At 38.7% G+C, this 17,928-nt stretch overlaps 1 protein-coding gene across 4 annotated transcripts in view; it reads left to right on the forward strand.

Moving 5' to 3' along the window:
* LOC131663944 (nuclear pore complex protein Nup160 homolog) overlaps positions 1-17,928 on the forward strand; it is a 291,910-nt gene that overhangs the window by 79,352 nt on the left and 194,630 nt on the right. The window lies entirely within an intron of this gene.

The raw sequence follows: 17,928 nt of genomic DNA on the forward strand, positions 1-17,928 counted from the left end.
CAACACTGACATTCGTCATTCGTTACAAATATATTGAAACGTTATGGAAATTCCGAGAATTCCACTTGACACTGAATATTGAAAATGCGAGAGATAATTTTCTTCTGAGAGATATATTAGGCACTAACAGTATCGTCACACTTACGAGTGACAATGCAGTATACGGATAACGAACATTTGATTGTTGCTGAATAAACTTTGTAAATTTGTTATCCAATAACCGTAAGACGAATTGGAGAAAACGAAGAAAAATGTTATACAATAGTCTGAACAAAATGCCTATTTTAGTTATTCAATCGAGTAGACGAGAAGCGTAACTATCCAATCAGTTTCCTACTCATGTGGCTGCAACGCTTGTGTGCACGAACGGAGTAGATGGCAAATAGGTCTGCGTTATTTTCAAAGTTTATGAATTTTCTACTCAAGAACTAAGAGAGATGTCGAAAAAACACCAAGAACAGTTTCTATTTATGTTTTCACGTATAATACAAAAAAAAATTTTGTTTTTCAAAATCTCAATTTTTTTATATTCCCGTCCGCCATATTGGATCCGTCATCTTGAATTTTCAAAATCGGACCTCGGATTCGGATTTAGCGCGGCTCGGGACCATATAAAATATAAACAGTTTCCCCGCACCATAGTTGTAACTCTTATGTGCACGAAAGGGTTTTACGGATATCGATGAATTCATACTTTTTTATGTTTCCTCATCGTACTCCATGAGTTTCCATGGTGTTTCATAACGTTTTCTGGTGTTTTATGGTGTATCGCGGTTTTCGCTAAATTTCTGATGTTTCATGGTTACTCATGAGATTGTATGGTATTTTGTGGTGTTTCAGGGTGTTCCATGGATCTTGATGGATCCATGGTGCTCCATTGTTCCTTCTGGCACTTCATGGGTTTCATAGTATTTTGAGATGTTCCACGGGTCTCGATGGATTTCATGGTTCTTAATTGTTCCTTTGTCCATGGGTATTTCATGGCATTTTACGGATATCATACTCATGGTTCTCCATGCTTCCTCATGGTACTCCATGAGTTTCCATGGTATTTTAAGGTTTTTTATGGTGTAATAATTTTAATGGAATAATCAGTGTTTCATCGTGTTTTATGGTTTTTTACGGATTCATGTTCTTTATGATTTCTCATGATACTTCATGGGATCTCGATGAGTTCATGGTTCATCATTGTCTCTTAATGTACTCAATGGGATTACAGGGTCCATTATGTTGTTTCACGAAAATTGATGAATCCATGGTTTTCGATTCATACTCGTGGTATTACATTGGTGTACTATCACATGCAAAACCATAAATGTGCGATTCAACTTAATATAATAACCAGATTTATTCGTCAATTGATATATTTTTAACTATTCTACGTTAATATGCTGCCTGTTTGCGTAGATAAAATTTGTTTTAAAGAGTAGTAAAGAGGAGTAACAAATAGCTATTTTACGTTTGTGACTCAAATTTAGTTGCCTGTTGTTTCTTTCGATTGAATGTTTGAAATATAGGAACTTTGTAAACCAGCCACTCTTAAACTAAGAATATTTAAAAATATTTAAATATCTTAGTGACAAAAATTGGTCATGAAGCAATAACTGAAGCCTAATATTTTTTTCGAAAGTAAATTCATTTAATTGAATAAAATAACGTTATCTGGAAAACGTCAAATAAAGTTTTTCCACACTTGAAGTCCATATACGAGTACATCTAATGATTGGATTTTTCCTGTAGTTCCAGTTGGAATTTTCATAACATTAACGATCTTATTTTCCGGACTAGTTTCTTAAATTATTTGGAACGGGGATCAGTCAACCAACTTGTTACTAATGATAACAATAAATTTCCGTTCCAATTAAACACGACTTAGTTTATTTTCTGCGAACTCTACAAGACGCTTGGCCCGCGTGTTTATGTTTATACGGCGGACGCGACAATAACATGCATCGCTAGATCGCTTACAATTCTTTTGTTCGCAATATTAATTCACATGCATGCTACCGATTTTTACAGAATCGCCGGTACGAGGGGATAGCAATTAAGCCCGGTCGTTTGTTAGAAATCGCGATGTAAAGCTGGCCAGCTTACCTTATAAGGGAACCACCCCAACCCGACCTCACCGATTTAAATGATTTTGGGATATGTTGTAGTACTTGAAAAAAAATTAGATGCGTGTTTTTTTTATCGGCCCATAAGGGCTTTTATGGGGTGAAATCCACCCTGAAAATCAACCCCTAAAATCAGTTTTTTTAATATTTCTCAGCATCAAATGAATATTTTTCAGTAAACTCAACGTTAAAAAATTTCTTATAAAAAGGCGCTTTTAAGGACATAACGTTTATACCGAAGGGTTGCAACCCCCTTTTTCATAGGGGTAAATACACTATTTTTTGTACTGTTTTGCGACATATAATATAGTAAATCACCTCAAGTGAATTAAAAATCGCACTGATAATGAGAAAATACCAAAATTAAATTGACGTGTTTCCGGATTTAAAAAAAAATATATTTAAGGGGTGTTTCACCTCCTAGAAACTACCCCCGTCAAACTATCAACAGGTTAATCCACCTAACCCTGGGATAAACAAGTTTAGTCGTTTGTTATTTCTTGAAATAATTGAATTTTACACCATAAGAGAGTTATCCCAGCTGTATAACATACCTCTTATCTACCTACCCCAAACCTATCTAACCCCCACCCTTATAAACCACCCTTACTAAAACACAAGCAGGCTAAACCTCCTAACCCTGGGAAACACGAGTTAAGTCGTTTATTATTTCCTGAAATAATTTAATCCTACGCCTGAGTGAGCTACCTCAACTAACCAACCTGCCTCAAACCCACCAAACCCCCATAAACCACCCTTACCCAACTAAATGTAGGATAATAGACCTAACTTTGGGAGAATTGAGTTTATCAGTTGCTTTTTCTTAAAATAATTGATTTCTACACCGTACGTGGGGTACCCATTTTTTTTGATAAAATATATCTGTAGCTCAAACATAATTTATGACAAATAAAAATATGTTTAATACATTTTATTTTAATAGTACCAAAATGGCGAGAAATATCTCTTAAAAATAAACGCGAGAATAACACAAGGCCTAATTATCATTTATAGGTCTATACATATATATTTATATTCGTATGTAGATACGAAGGTCGTTTGAAAAGTCCGTGCAAAAATAAAAACTGCTTGATTTTTTTTAATAAATCTTTTTTATTTTTCAACATAGTCTCCTCTTAGGCTTATGCACTTCATCCAACGCTGCTCTAGTTTGTTAATCCCTTCCAAATAATGGGATTTGTTCATCCTCGTTCGAATAAAATCTTTTCCCCACCAGCCATTTTTTCATATTAGGGAACAAATAATAGTCCGACGGAGCTAAGTCTGGAGAATAGGGGGGATGTGAAATGAGTTGGAGCCCTACCTCCATCAGTTTTGCGGCCACAACTGCTGAGGCGTGAGCTGGCGCATTGTCGTGGTGGAAGAGGACTTTTTTGTGGGCCAATCGTGGACGTTTCTCTAGCAACTCTGTTTTCAAACGATCCAATAACGATGAATAATATTCGCCTGTAATGGTTTTACCCTTTTCCATATAGTCGATGAAGATTATTCCTTGCGAATCCCAAAAGACAGTCGCCATAACCTTCTCGGCCAAAGGAATTGTCTTCGCCTTTTTTGGAGCAGATTCCCCCTTGGTAACCCATTGTTTAGACTATCGTTTGGTCTCAGGGGTGTAGTGATGTATCCATGTTTCATATACAGTGATGAAACGACGCTTAAAGTCTTGCGGATTTTGTTGGAACAGCTGCAAACCATTCTTGCAACACTTCACACGATTTCGTTTTTGGTCAATCGTGAGCAATCGCGGCACCCATCTAGCGGATAGCTTTTTCATGTCCAAATGTTGGTGCAAAATATTATGTACCCGTTCGCTTGAGATGCCTACAGTACTAGCAATCTCACGCACCTTCACTCTTCTGTCAGCCATCACCATATCATGGATTTTATTAATGATTTATGAAGTGGTAACCTCAACAGGGCGTCCAGAACGTTCAGCGTCTTTTGTGCTTATATGGCCACTCAAAATTTTGAAACCACTTATAAACCATTCTAATCGAAGGTGCACAATCACTATAATGTTTATCAAGCTTCTGTTTAATCTTCTGAGGCGTTTTGCCCTTGAAAAAGTAATGTTTAATCAATACACGAAATTCTTTTTCGTACATTTTTTTACAACCACTCGATTTCTTTGATTGAAACGAATGTAAAACGCAAAGTAATTGGCCGATCTGGCTGAAACTTGGTGTGTGCTCTTCCAAGATATGCCACTAACTAAAAATAACCTTGATACGCACTAGTAGCGCCATCTCTCTGACTTTGTACGGACTTTTCAAACGACCCTCGTATATTTACGTAAGAGCCATCGTACGCGATACTACATATATTTTCATTTTTCATAATAATTTTCATCTTTTTCTTATTTTATTTATTGGTAAATTAAAATGTATCATTCAACGAATTCCTTACAGAAATGATAATCATCGAAAAAGTGTTTGAAACATAATGATCTTTCACACCAACTCCACTGTATTATAGCAACATTTTTACATGCTTCTACTTCGCAATGTATATTGCAAGAATCTCCAAAACTAAAATCAACAGGGTTATCTGTTTTATCTGGTTTTTCAGCAATGTAGCCGCTTTTATACCAAGCGTATTTAAAAATATTTGTATATCTTGGTGGAGAAATCTGGTTATGGACAAGAGACTGCATTTTTATGATGTTATTTCTTAAATGTAGATTCATTTCATAGTCCATCAAAATTACTTGACCTGATAAACGTCGAACGAAGTTTTTCCAGATACGAAATCCATAAACATCGAGTGATGTTCGCTGTCGTTCCTGTGGGAATTTTTTACAGCTTTATCGCAATGTCCACTCCAAGAATCGAGTAAAAGTACAGATTGAGGTCCAACATTTGGGTAAAAAACTTCTTTCAACCAAATTTTAAAATGATCTAAAATAAAAAAATGTCAACATTTTTTTATGTCATTGCATTATAATAAACAAAAATATACTAACTTGTCGTTAATTTTCCAGATTTAGATGCTTCCACATGCACATTTTCTGGTCTAAATAATGAAGATTTCACTATGAGACCGAATTGACCACTTTTTTCTTTTAATACTATAAAAAGTGGTGATAAAAGTTTCCCGGTTGCTGATATAGTTGGCTGAATTGTATAACTGTGCGTTGTCGATGAAACCGACTGTACCAGACATTGCACCTGCTTTTCTCCTTCAACTACTAATATTCTTCCCGAGTGCATTTCTAATTGGAAACCACTCTGATCTGAATTATAAAAGTTTACAATGCCGATTTCTGGTATACATGATTTAACATCAGCTGCAAACGCATCAGCATTAGCTTGTAGTTATTCTTTACTTTCTAATGTTTTTTTGGTGATAAATTTATTTATTTTTCTAGATACTATTCTACGAGCTTTTTTAAATTTTAGTAACCAATTTTGAGAAGCCTTAAATCTTATATCTTCATGGCCAACAATTGTTTGAGCTTCCAATGCCCATTTCCGTATATCTCGATCATGTACTATTGTACCAGCTGCAATAGCGGCTTTTAAATTATCAAACGTGTATTGGCAAATTTGCGCAATTTTTTTTCGGTAAGTTCCATTTTTATTAATTGTTTTCGCCCAACGTTTGAGTTGACTTATAGAAGAAACTTTTTTGAATCTATGTTCTACAGTATCCAGTTTTAAGTTTTTGTTTTTTCCTCTTCACCGAAATTCTACGGCTCTTTGTTTATAATCAAATGTGATTTCTTCATCGTTATTTGTGCACTGATTTGTTGGTGCAAAATCAGGATCAGTAAAGTGATGTTGAACTTCAACTTCAATTATTTTATCATCAGTATCTTTATAATCTTCATGAAAATCTAACGTCTTGTAACGTTCCAGTCTGATTTGTTTCTCTGCAAAGTAGCAACCCGTCATACACAAGACAATCAAAGAAAAACGGTAATTGAGCGAAGACGCTTTTCTCACATATATGCAAATGTGTTAGGGCAACTCTGCGAAATCATTACCATATAAGTAGCGTGATGTCACGACCGTGGGAAATTTATTGTTTACAATAGAAAATCGACAATTATAAAGTTTTTCGAATGAACAAAAGTATTTTTTAGTCAATTTTGATGCGCTGATCCTGAATTTCATGTTGTTATAACTCTCAAGTCGGTATTTATTAGTCAAATTTAATTTACAAGTAGATAGTGTTAGTTATTTTGCAATAAATAATTATATTGTTAATTCGAGTATGCGATTACGTCGGCGACGTATTGAAACAGAGAAGCAAGAATTTGACACTTTGATAACTAATTATTCACTAAGTTAGATAGCGAATCGATCGTACGTATCTGTAAAATTAATGATTATGATTGTTACTAATTTGCTGATTTTTAAATCGTTAAAAAAGAAATTTGCAAATCCGTTTTTTAATTATTATTCAAAATTAGATAGCTACATTAATCATTTTTAACTTGAATAACGTTCCACTAATTACAAGCGATTTTTTCATGTAAAAATTTTCCGTAAATTTATTGTAAAATTGGCGTAATTTGATTATTGAATTGTATAACTTATAACTTTAAAAGGCAATTTTTCCTCAAGAAGCGATTTATGTTAAAAAATTCGTCATTTCATATTTAATTTTTTAAATCATAAGATTGCAATTTCGATCGAGCCATTTTGCGACAATACATGTGCAAAGTTTGTATCAATTTCGAAAATAGCGTTGTAGGGGCTACCAAACGTAGAAAGGAGCCCGATTCGCAAGTATAAATTCGCTCGTCGCTGCGGCAAGAGGATTCACTATCACTATTCACTATCACTATTCAGTATTCACTATCCTACCTTGCTTAAGCGCGAGCACTGTTAGAGAAATAAAGCCTCAGCAATTTCCTGAGATAAATTTCTTATTCAGTGGTTAGCCTGCTAAACTCCTATCCTACAGATATCTAAGCGCTCAACTCATGAGACTATCTCTCTCATGAGAAAAAAGTAGCCTTAGATATCTTCCTACCTCAAATACAATTACTATTGAGAAATTAAGTTGAATAGTGGTTGCGGCGCTGTCGGGCCTCTCCCCGATAGATGCGATCATGCTCAATTGCATTTCGAGACAATTCATCGAGTTAGAAAGCCTTGTGGTTAGCTACTCGAAAGATTTTTATATATTATTTAGACTACACTTGTGTCAACTTCTTGCTTTTCTCGGAGACGCGATTGCGAATTCAATAGAAAGAGTCCGAACTATTGTTTTGATAACGTGAGATAGACTCAAACGTTACATTTGGCGCCCGAACAGGGACTCTTTAGAAATTAGTAAACAGTTTTCGAGCGAAAGATCTTTGATTTGTCGCGTGCGTATTCAAATCTTTGTAATGACGAATAGCCAAAAATTAAAACTTCCGAAACGCAAAAATGCTGCGTTGAGAAAAGAAGTACAGGAATTGAGAGAGAGAATTAGTCTGTTAGAATCGCGATTTGAGACGGTATGCCATGTAACGGCAACAAACATTCGCACCTTACACGAGGACTTGTTGTTTGTACACAATATGTGCACGTTCATGGTAGATTCGTTGCCCGTTCCAGCAGCCTAATAACTAATATATGATATAAATAAGCTTTACTTCTTACTCTATTATTCAAACATACTCATGAAGTCATGAAAAATAGCATAGTCTTTCATCGGTTTATTGTTAACTGAATTTGAGTAATTATGGTACGATCTCCTATGTATTGACTCTCTCAACATTTCTCTGATCGAAATAACGATATTAAGCTAATTACCAAAATGTCGGGAAATCAACGACGTTCTATTTTTACATCAACTGATATCACTTCAGAAGCGATCCTAAATGAATTGAATAATGATGTTCTTGATGATGATTTAAATGATCACGATAAGAAAACTCGAGAATGGGAAAAAGCAGTCGTAGGGGAGTTGAAACAATTAGATTGTGAACAAACGAAACTATTTCACGATTTTGCTACCATGTCAGAAACAATTAACAAACTTTGCAATAAAGTCGAAAGACTAACATGGAAAATAAATGAACAAGAGGCATTGATCTCTACATTAAAATCCAATTTGAATGACTCAAATGTAGTTATTGAATAATTGAAAGAACGTTGCGATGAAAATTTAAATGATATTATCCGCGCTAAGGATAATATTATTAACGAAATGAAAGATAACATTTCAGAGCTCAGAGTAGAAATAGAGAAATCAATAGTAAATGAAAACAGTAAACATACGGTTAATGAGACGATAGTAGAGACTTTCAAACAGCCTACATTGACTTGTCCAAAGTTTGATGACAGCTACAAGTATCGTCCCATTAAATATCTGAATGATTTTAAAAGATATTTACAAGCGAGCAATTGTAATACGGCTCAGTTGCTCTGTCTAATTTCCCAATCAATAGCCGCTGTAAATTCTGCATGGTATGATCTAGTACAACAAGAAATCAATAACTTTAATGATTTTGAACATTTGTTTAGAGAGAAATTTTGGAATGCCGAAATCCGTAGAAACATTATGCGGGAGATTGAATTTGGGAAGTATTATCCTAGTGGTAAAATTTCTAGATATAACTATGCAATTCACAAAATAAATTTAGCTTATGATATTAATGAGAGCTTAGATGAGGAAGAACTCATTGATAAACTAACACGTCATTTTGATAAAGATGTACGCTTACTAGTGCAAGCTAAAAGTGTACGCAAAATATCGGAATTTATTAGAATATTTTTCTTCATTCGATAACGATGATTATGTGAGTAATCGTAACTCATGCAAAGAAAATACGAGTGTACACCAAGTCAATAGTATTTCGATCAATCCTTCAACTCAAAAACCTCAAAATAAACGGCGAGAGCGCAAGCCCAAAGCTTCCCTTGAGGAAATCAGTGAAGACACAGTGAAACAACTTGAAAACACTGCATCCTCGGGAAACGAGTAAGCGTTGCTTCTCGCAACTCGGATAAGAAAAAAAATCTCAGCGAGTAGCAACGGTAATAAATTGCAATTTGAGTAAAGATTCAAAGGAAGGATCACTATGCACTATATTTGATAATCCTCGGGATGAGATTAAGAATGAACTCGAAAATAACGAAGAAAACCCTTATATCAGAAAATGCCCAGAAATTAAAATAATTGTAGAGGGTATTTCGGTTGACGCATTGATTGATTCGGGTAGCGAGATTTCAGCAATCTCCGACGAATTTTACAATCAAAATGCATCTATTTTTAAGCTAAAACCGACCTTGCCTATTAGTGGACATGTAATTAAAGTGGCCACTGGAAAAAAAAACGGTTAAGTTGAAAAAGCAAAGTTATTTAAATGTAAGATTAGGTGACCTTTACGTAGACCTAACCTTTCTCATTATTCCCCAGTTGGTAAAAGATTGCATCATTGGTTATGATACTATGAGAAGTATAAGGATGAAACTTGATACTGAGCAGGAGAGTGGAACTTTCAAAATAAATAATGTAGTGGGTTACTTGAAATATAATGAAACTTCTTTAGATGAAAAAACATATCAGAGCTTGTCGATTTGGCATGAGTATGATCAGAATTTTAGCGAAGAAGCATCCTTGTTCGTAAATTTGACCCAAAATCACCTAGACGTAGGAGCCGCAAAAGACGACGATACGAATCTAACGTGGACGGAGATTAACGAAAAAATTAGCGTATGCTCAAGCTTAACTGAGAATCAGAAAAACGAATTAGCGGCATTGGTATATGAATTCAAAGATGTATTCCGCAAAAAGCCCGGACTATTGAAGATTTACACTCATAAGTTAGTACTCCAGGATGAAAAACCTTACTTTTCGAAACAGTATCCGGTGCCTTTGAAACATCGCGAAAACGTGAGAACTGCAATCAAAGAAATGTTGAGAGATGGTATCATACGTAGGTCAAAAAGCAATTTTATAAATCCAGTTGTCATCAGCGTGAAGAAAAATGGATCTGTTCGATTCTGTCTAGACGCCAGACAACTGAACAAAAAACTGGTAAAAGATTATGAAACTCCATTACGTATGGAAGACATTTTTCAGCAGTGTTTTGGAATTAACTATATGTCTAGTTTTGATTTGACGAGTAGCTTTTGGCAAGTCCTACTAGACGAAAAGAGTAAGAAGTATACAGCCTTTATAATTGAAGGAAATACATATGAATTTAACGTCATACCTTTTGGAACTTGTACTAGCACAGCTGCCTTAGTAAGGGCTTTGAATCTATCCATTGGCGATTTAAAACAATTTGTAATCCCGTTTGTAGACGACATTCTTTGTATCTCAAAAACATTCGAGGAACATATCTACTACTGTGGGCAAAAAGTAAGGTGAATTTGTTTGTAAAATGAAAAATCTTTATTTATTCTTCTACATCAATGTCATCCCCTTCGAAGTAATCCCCTCCCGATAAAATACACTTATGCCAACGTTTTTTCCAATCCTCGAAACATGCCAAATAGTCCCTTTCCGGTATAGCCATCAGCGCCTTCTTCGATTCAGCTCTTATCTCCTCAATCGACTCGAAACGCGTTCCCCGGAGTGGTCTCTTGAGTTTTGGGAATAGCCAGAAGTCACACGGAGCCAAATCAGGCGAATACGGTGGTTGCGGAACGATATGCGTCGAATTTTTGGCGAAATGGTCACGAAGAACGAGTGCAGTGTGAGATGGTGCATTATCGTGATGCAAAAACCAAGAGTTGTTGGCCCATAATTCTGGTCTTTTTAGACGAATTGCTTCACGCAAACGACGCATAACGCTCAAATAATATTCCTTATTAACAGTTTGGCCGGGTGGAAGGAATTCATAGTGCACCACACCACGAAAATCGAAGAAAACTGTCATCATGACCTTGATTTTTGAACGACTTTGACGTGCTCTTTTCGGTCTGGCCTCGCCTTTAGCACGATATTCGCTTGATTGGTCGGTTGTTTCAGGGTCGTAAGCATAAATCCAAGTCTCATCTCCCGTAATCATGCATTTGAGCTTGTCCTGATAGTCAGAAAGTATTGTTTCACACACATCAACGCGGCGACTTTTTTGCAAGAAATTGAGCGTTTTCGGTACGAAACGAGATTTGACTTTTCGTAGGCCCAAATGGTCTTTCAAAATTGTTTTCACAGATCCTTCTGATATTCCGATCATATCAGTAAGGTCTCTAACAGTCAACCGACGATTTTCGAGCACTAATTCCTTCACTTTATTGACGTGTTGGTCTTCTGTTGACGTCGATGGTCGTCCGGAGCCCTCCAAGTCATCAACACGTTCTCGACCCTCTTTGAAGTCTTTGTACCACTTATAAACATTTTTCTGCGACATGGTAGAATCACCAAAGGCCTTCCGCAACATCCTCAATGTTTCCGCAGCCGAAATTTCATTCCGCAAACAAAATTTGATGGCGTTTTTTTGCTCAATTAAATCAGACATTGTAAAAATCGAAACATGCACTCTTGGTCGTTTGGTAAACACAAGCGTAAATATATTACTGATGATGACATTGACATGAAATTTGTCCCAGATGTCATTCGCAGTCCTACCAACTCAAGAAAAAAAGAACTAGCCCGAAATGTTAAGCCCGCGAAGTTTAAATTGAAAATTCACCTTACTTTTTGCCCACAGTAGTATCATCTTCGAGCGTTATTCACTTGTTGCCGTGGGGACAATTATACTTTAAAATTTTCAAAATCGAAGCTAGTTCAAAACGAGATGGAATTTTTAGGTCATGTTATTACACCCTCGGGCATCAAGCCCCAAAGGGAAAAATTACAGCTTCTAAAAGACTTTAAAGCTCCTAAAAACCTTAAAAGCTTGCAAAGTTTTCTCGGTTTCGTCAACTTTTAAACAAAATTCGCTAAGAATTATGCGGCCGCCTGTCGACCTCTAATGGATTTGTTGCGAAAAAGTAGTGGCTACCAATGGTTACCTGAGCACCAAGTGGCTTTTCAGGAAATAAAAAAGTTATTTATTGAAAATATCACTCTGATATATCCAGATCCTGAAAAACCATATATCCTAACCACTAATGCCAGTTACCATACTGTGGCTGCAGCTCTCTCGTAACTAAATCAGGAAGGTGAAGAAGAAGTCATACCCTTCATTTCGCGAACATTAAAAGAGGCTGAACTAAATTATTTTACTACCGAGAAGGAGCTTTTAGCCATCGCATGGTCTTGTTCAAAATTAGATACATATTTAAGAGGCGCGAAGAAAATTGTCGTTCGTACTGATCACGAAGCCCTTAAATTTTTATCGACTTGTAAATTCACTAACTCGCGATTGATGCGTTGGTGTCTATTCCTACAAGATTACAACTTGACGTGCGAGTATTTGCCGGGAAGCCAGAATAAAGCAGCAGACTTTTTATCTAGACATGTATTGAACGATAGCAACGATTAAGAAGGCGTGATTAGTATAGCCAGTTTGATGAAAAAACCATCACCAGCTCTTATAAAAAACTTTATTTATCTTCAACATCTCCAAGAACAGGACGCTTTTATTAATAGGATCAAGAAACGAGAAAGTTTTAACAACCGATTCGTGGTCCAGGAAAAATTGGTGTTCAAAAGGGAAAAAAGTAAAGCCAAACTTGTGCTCCCAGAACAAATGATCAATGATTTGATAACTGAACTTCATGAAATTTATGGGCATGTAGGATGTCGGAAAATCTTCAAAATGATACAAGAAGACTTCTACATCCCAAAAGTACGGAAATAAGTTAGCAGCATAATTCAACGCTGTGACTTGTGCCAACGTACCAAGTACTACAATCAGAAAATAGATACAGTGATGCAACCAATTCTAGTGAATCAACCTAGAGAACTATTGTCGATTGATTTTTATGGTCCTCTGCCAACTTCAACTGGAGGAGTCAAGTATATTTTGACTACCATCGATGTTTTTAGTAAATACGTCGTAATGTATCCAATGAGACGTGCTACTATCCACACAACCATTAAAAAGATTTTTAAAGACTATGTACTCTAAAGACTACGGTACTCAATTCACATCAAAAAGTTGGAAAGAAAAGCTGGCGTCTATGAACATAAATCTGATATTCTCTAGCATACGCCATCCGCAAAGTAACTCAGTAGAGCGTATACATAGAGAGTTGGGACGTTTTTTAAGAGCGTATGCCCATGAAAATCCAAAAGGCTGGGTCTCGTTAATATCAAAGATACAAAATATAATGAATTTTATTTATCACGATACAACCGAATATACACCTATGGAAATCCACCTAGGAAGGAAGCCAGATCGCTTTTGGCATCACTGGTTTTCCCCAAATGATTCGACTGTATCTAACAAAATCACTGATCTTCGTGAAAAGGTCCACGAAAAGTTAAGAGAGCTCTAACGCATAACATTAATTCAAGGCATAAACCATACAAAATAAACGACATTGTGTTACTAAAAAGTGACAATGCAACAGATAGATCAGAAGAACGTTTTAAAAAATTTATGAAACTGTACGAAGGATCATACACGGTACACTCAATCATAGGTATGGATACATACTTGCTCCGTTACAAGAATGGAAAAATTCGAGGAAAATTTCACACCTCGTTATTAAAGCCTTACCACTGTTAGTCGCCAGAGGTCGATCAATATATGTAAATAGATTCTCCGAACTTATGCCTATATACTGGATTTTTCTGAGAAGAAATCCAGACAATTTTTGGCTATGGCCTCTTCAATAAAGAGCAAGAGCACCCAGACCGATCTTTCGGATTTGTGGGATTTTATTCCTCATCCGCAGGGTCGGCCTTTCATGCCCTCTTACAACCTGGTCATGGCTGGAGTGTAAAAGAACTCAAACTCCAGCCAGGTTTCCCCAGGTGGATTCCCCACTGGCCAAGCCTCCAAAACCAAGGGTGAGGGAAGCTCCCATCACCTTCTTACCTTCCAGCGTTCCCCGACCTGCCAACCCTGAGCCTGTTGTGAAAGAGAAAAAGATTTCCAAACACCAGCTCCGCAGAGTGAGGAAACGGATCGCCAAACTGGGGGCAAGAATAGCTGAGAAGGAAGAGGAGATCAAGCGGCTAAAGGAGGAAGCAACCACCAGCACCAAGAATAAAAAATAAATGTAAATAAATGAAAAAAAAAAAAAAAAACAACAAATCAGACACCATTAGTCACATTAGAATGGCTCGTCCTATTCACCATTCTTGAGCGAAGGCGCTTTTCTCACATATATGCAAATGTGTTACGGCAACTCTGCGAAAACATTACCATATAAGGAGCGTGACGTCACGACCGTGGGAAATTTATTGTTTACAATAGAAAATCGACAATTATAAAGTTTTTCGAATGAACAAAAGTATTTTTTAGTCAATTTTGATGCGCTGATCCTGAATTTCATGTTGTTATAACTCTCAAGTCGGTATTTATTAGTCAAATTTAATTTACAAGTAGATAGTGTTAGTTATTTTGCAATAAATAATTATATTCTTAATTCGAATATGCGATTACGTCAGCGACGTATTGAAACAGAGAAGCAAGAATTTGACACTTTGATAACTAATTATTCACTAAGTTATCAATAACTTGCCGTTCGAATCACCTCGGTTCGAACGGCCGGAGTTTCCATAGGGGACCCTTTAACGGTTTATCTGCCACTATCCGCGCCCCCGAGGGCGTGTGCGAACCATTCGCCACCACCTCGGCCGGTCTAGGGTCTTGGGCTTTACTATCGTTATTACCCTTTCTCTCCGCGTTCGCTCTACCGCCATGATCGTCATCGGCGTCACCAGGGGAGTTCTCGCTCTCGTCGCTCAACACGCTCGCCACTAGCGGTGCGGACTGCGTTGACGAAGGCTACGAGATTTTATTATCGAGGTTTGGGTTGGGGGACGAAGGAGTGGGGTCAACCCCACCTAACCACTCCTTTCCCCGTTTCCCTTATTACATTGGGGACAGTATTTCCTGCTGTACCCCAGTAGACCACACTCGACGCATTTGATTGGCCTGGAGAAATCCCTTTCTCGTCTGCGAGGGGTATCCGGCTTCTTATCTCGGTCCTCGGAGGTCAGGTTTTTGTCGGCGTGATTCTTCTTTATCCCCTCCGATATCACCCTGAGAGACAGCAGCACATTTGGTTCAATATGTCGGTGGGTAGGACTTTCTTCTCGCCATCGACCGACTCCAGGCTCGGATTAGGTGTCGCCCCCGAGGGCGTCGGCGTGTAGACGACCTGGTGCGTCACCTTCTCGAGTACGTTCTCCATGCGGTCCAACCTGTCGCTAACCTCCGGTTTGTCGCCGGACATGGCTGCCACCTTGCCCTTACGGCCCTTGCTCGCGTCGGCGCGGGGTTGGTACGCTAACTCCGGGTACAGAGTTGACTGAGGGTCTGGTACTGCCCGTTCTATCCTTCGCTGATGTAAGCTATTCTGGGCCGCCGTGGCCAAGGCGTTCAGGGTCCGTATGGAGTCTACTTCTAACCTCCGTATTTGGCCCTGAATGTCCGGGAGAAGGTTGGCATGCAGCAGGTCCAGTTGATTATCGTGCGTCATCTTGGGGTTCAGCCGATTCATCAGGCCCATCATGTTGGCGACATAAACATTCACGGGTTCGTCGGGGCCCTGATATCCGCTCGGAATTTCCCTCATCAGACGCTGTTGCTGCTGCACGCTGGTCCCAAACCACTCTCTTGCGTCCATCTCGAACTCAGCATAGGAGAGCCATTTCCCCTTCATCGCCTCGTACCAGGTGAGGGCGGGACCGACGAGCAGCTCCGATACCGTTAGGAGCATCTCGTCTCCTGCGTCATTCGTCAAGTTGTCCAGCCTAGACAGAAAGGTGTCAATACTCGCATAGCCCTCTCCTGAAAACTTCAGTTTCCAACCTCGGACAATGTGACCAACATCCCTTGTAGTCGACCAAAGGTTTGTTGTCTGCTGAGATGACCACGTGTTCGGCGGGTGGTTATTCACTTCAGCATTAACTCCACTGAGTTGATGCTGTCCACCCTCTCCGAAAGGGAGCGTCCGGCGGGGCGTCCTGCCGGTGGCCCCCGTGGGCCTCTGTCCGGGTCCAGCTGGAGTGCTCTGGGGTAACCTGGTGTCGTAATGGCATGTGAAGGTGGAATGCTACGCTCCTACGCGTGTTCTCCTGTTGCCGCCCTTCGTTGGAACTATTCGCATCGTCTTGCCGTATATTTCTGTTTTCTGCGTTTTCTAATGCGCTGATCCTGGCGGATTGATTGTCCATTTGGTCCTTCACATTGCTGCTGTTGCTGAGGATTTGGTCTAATACTTTTGTTAGACTCGACATATTCGAATTCAGTGAGTCTAGCAGCTCCAGTTTCTTCTCATTTTCTCTGGACCGGAAAATGAGGTCTTGGAACATCACCGTGAATGCCGGCGGGAGTTGGAACTGGCTGCCATCATAGGTCGTTATAGTAATACAATTATTACTTTTTGTGTTCTCTCCGCTGTCCAGGACATTCGTGATGTTTATCGCGGTTTTCTGTACTCGCGATATTAACTCCGCACTCTGCATCAACTGGGCTAGCGGGTGTTCTCCCTCTTGCTCGGATGCTGTGTGTTCCGCGCATAGGGATACAATCAGTTCCGAGCGTAGGGCAGCTCTTTTTGCTGGATTGCTGTGCTGGTTGTCGACTTCCGCGAAATCTGCTGCGGAGTAGTCGCCAAGCAACCAGTTATGCAGGCGGCCAGCTCTCGAGAGCTTGGTCCCGCTTGTTTTGAGCTCCAGGTGTTCGAGGTAGTCATCGATTTCTTCCTCCTGGAGCGTCATATTTCTATATCTGTCTCAGTGCGGTCCATATTCCTCTGTTAGTTGTCTTGCGGCTTGTTTCACGCGAAATTTAGACGCATGTTACGCGTGGTGCGAGTGCGAGTGCTGTTTTTTTTAAAAAAAAAATGTACGCAATTGAAGAAATTTTATCGGCCGACAATAGGCTCAATCAAGGGCGTTCAACAACGTATTTGCCGAAAGACTCTTGGCTCGTTATTACGCAATATAATGATCCTGCCTATCAGACGCACTAACTGTTTGTTAGCGCGGCTGTTTTGGTTAGTATCTAAAATATTTTAACGAGCGTTGTGCGTAGTCACCAATAACCGCAGCTAATAATATTAAAAAACGTTTACTTTAAGACAACACGATATCAACTAAAATTATCAAATTGAATTAATTTCGGTTGAAAGTTGCCGGTGTTAGTTTCCCCGGGCCAGCGGGTACAATATTATTGATTTGCGGCAACTTTCAAAGTTTATTGGTGTTTACGCTTCTAAGAGTCTTTCGGTCGCACTCGCACGCGCTTACAGTTATTATTTACAATTTTACGCCACGGCGGGACTTCGCAAGCTAACTAACAGGTTATGTTTACTGTTGTGGCCTTCGATATCAAGTGTGCACAACAACACTTGATTGCTACCTAAGTCGCTGGTTGACTGAGCGCAAGGTCACTATTGAGAACCGGTGTTTTGAACAATCAGAAACACTGTAGGTTCTTTTGCGTTGGGCGCTATGTAACGGGGTTGCTTACCGTTTAATTATTTTTATTAAGACGATCGCGTAAACGTACTCGTAATCACCTATGTCAAATAAGAAAGTCGGAGAGCAAGAGGAAACGGGTGTCAGTCAACCAACTACGGGAGTGAAGAGAACGCTCTGAAAGTACTTGTTAATATCGTGTACGAAAACTCTTTATTATCTCTTAAAACGCTACATTAGATCGGCCCGCGTGTTTATGTTTACATCGGCGCTCGCTCGACAACAACATGCAGTGTCGGTACGCTTGCTGCTCTTTGTTCGTAGAGCTATTACATGCACGCTTCGAACGCGGAAA

Source organism: Phymastichus coffea, unplaced genomic scaffold, assembly GCF_024137745.1.
Source record: "Phymastichus coffea isolate CEN01 unplaced genomic scaffold, Cenicafe_Pcof_1.1 PCOF00003, whole genome shotgun sequence".
In the NCBI taxonomy this organism is placed as follows: Eukaryota; Metazoa; Arthropoda; class Insecta; order Hymenoptera; family Eulophidae; genus Phymastichus; species Phymastichus coffea.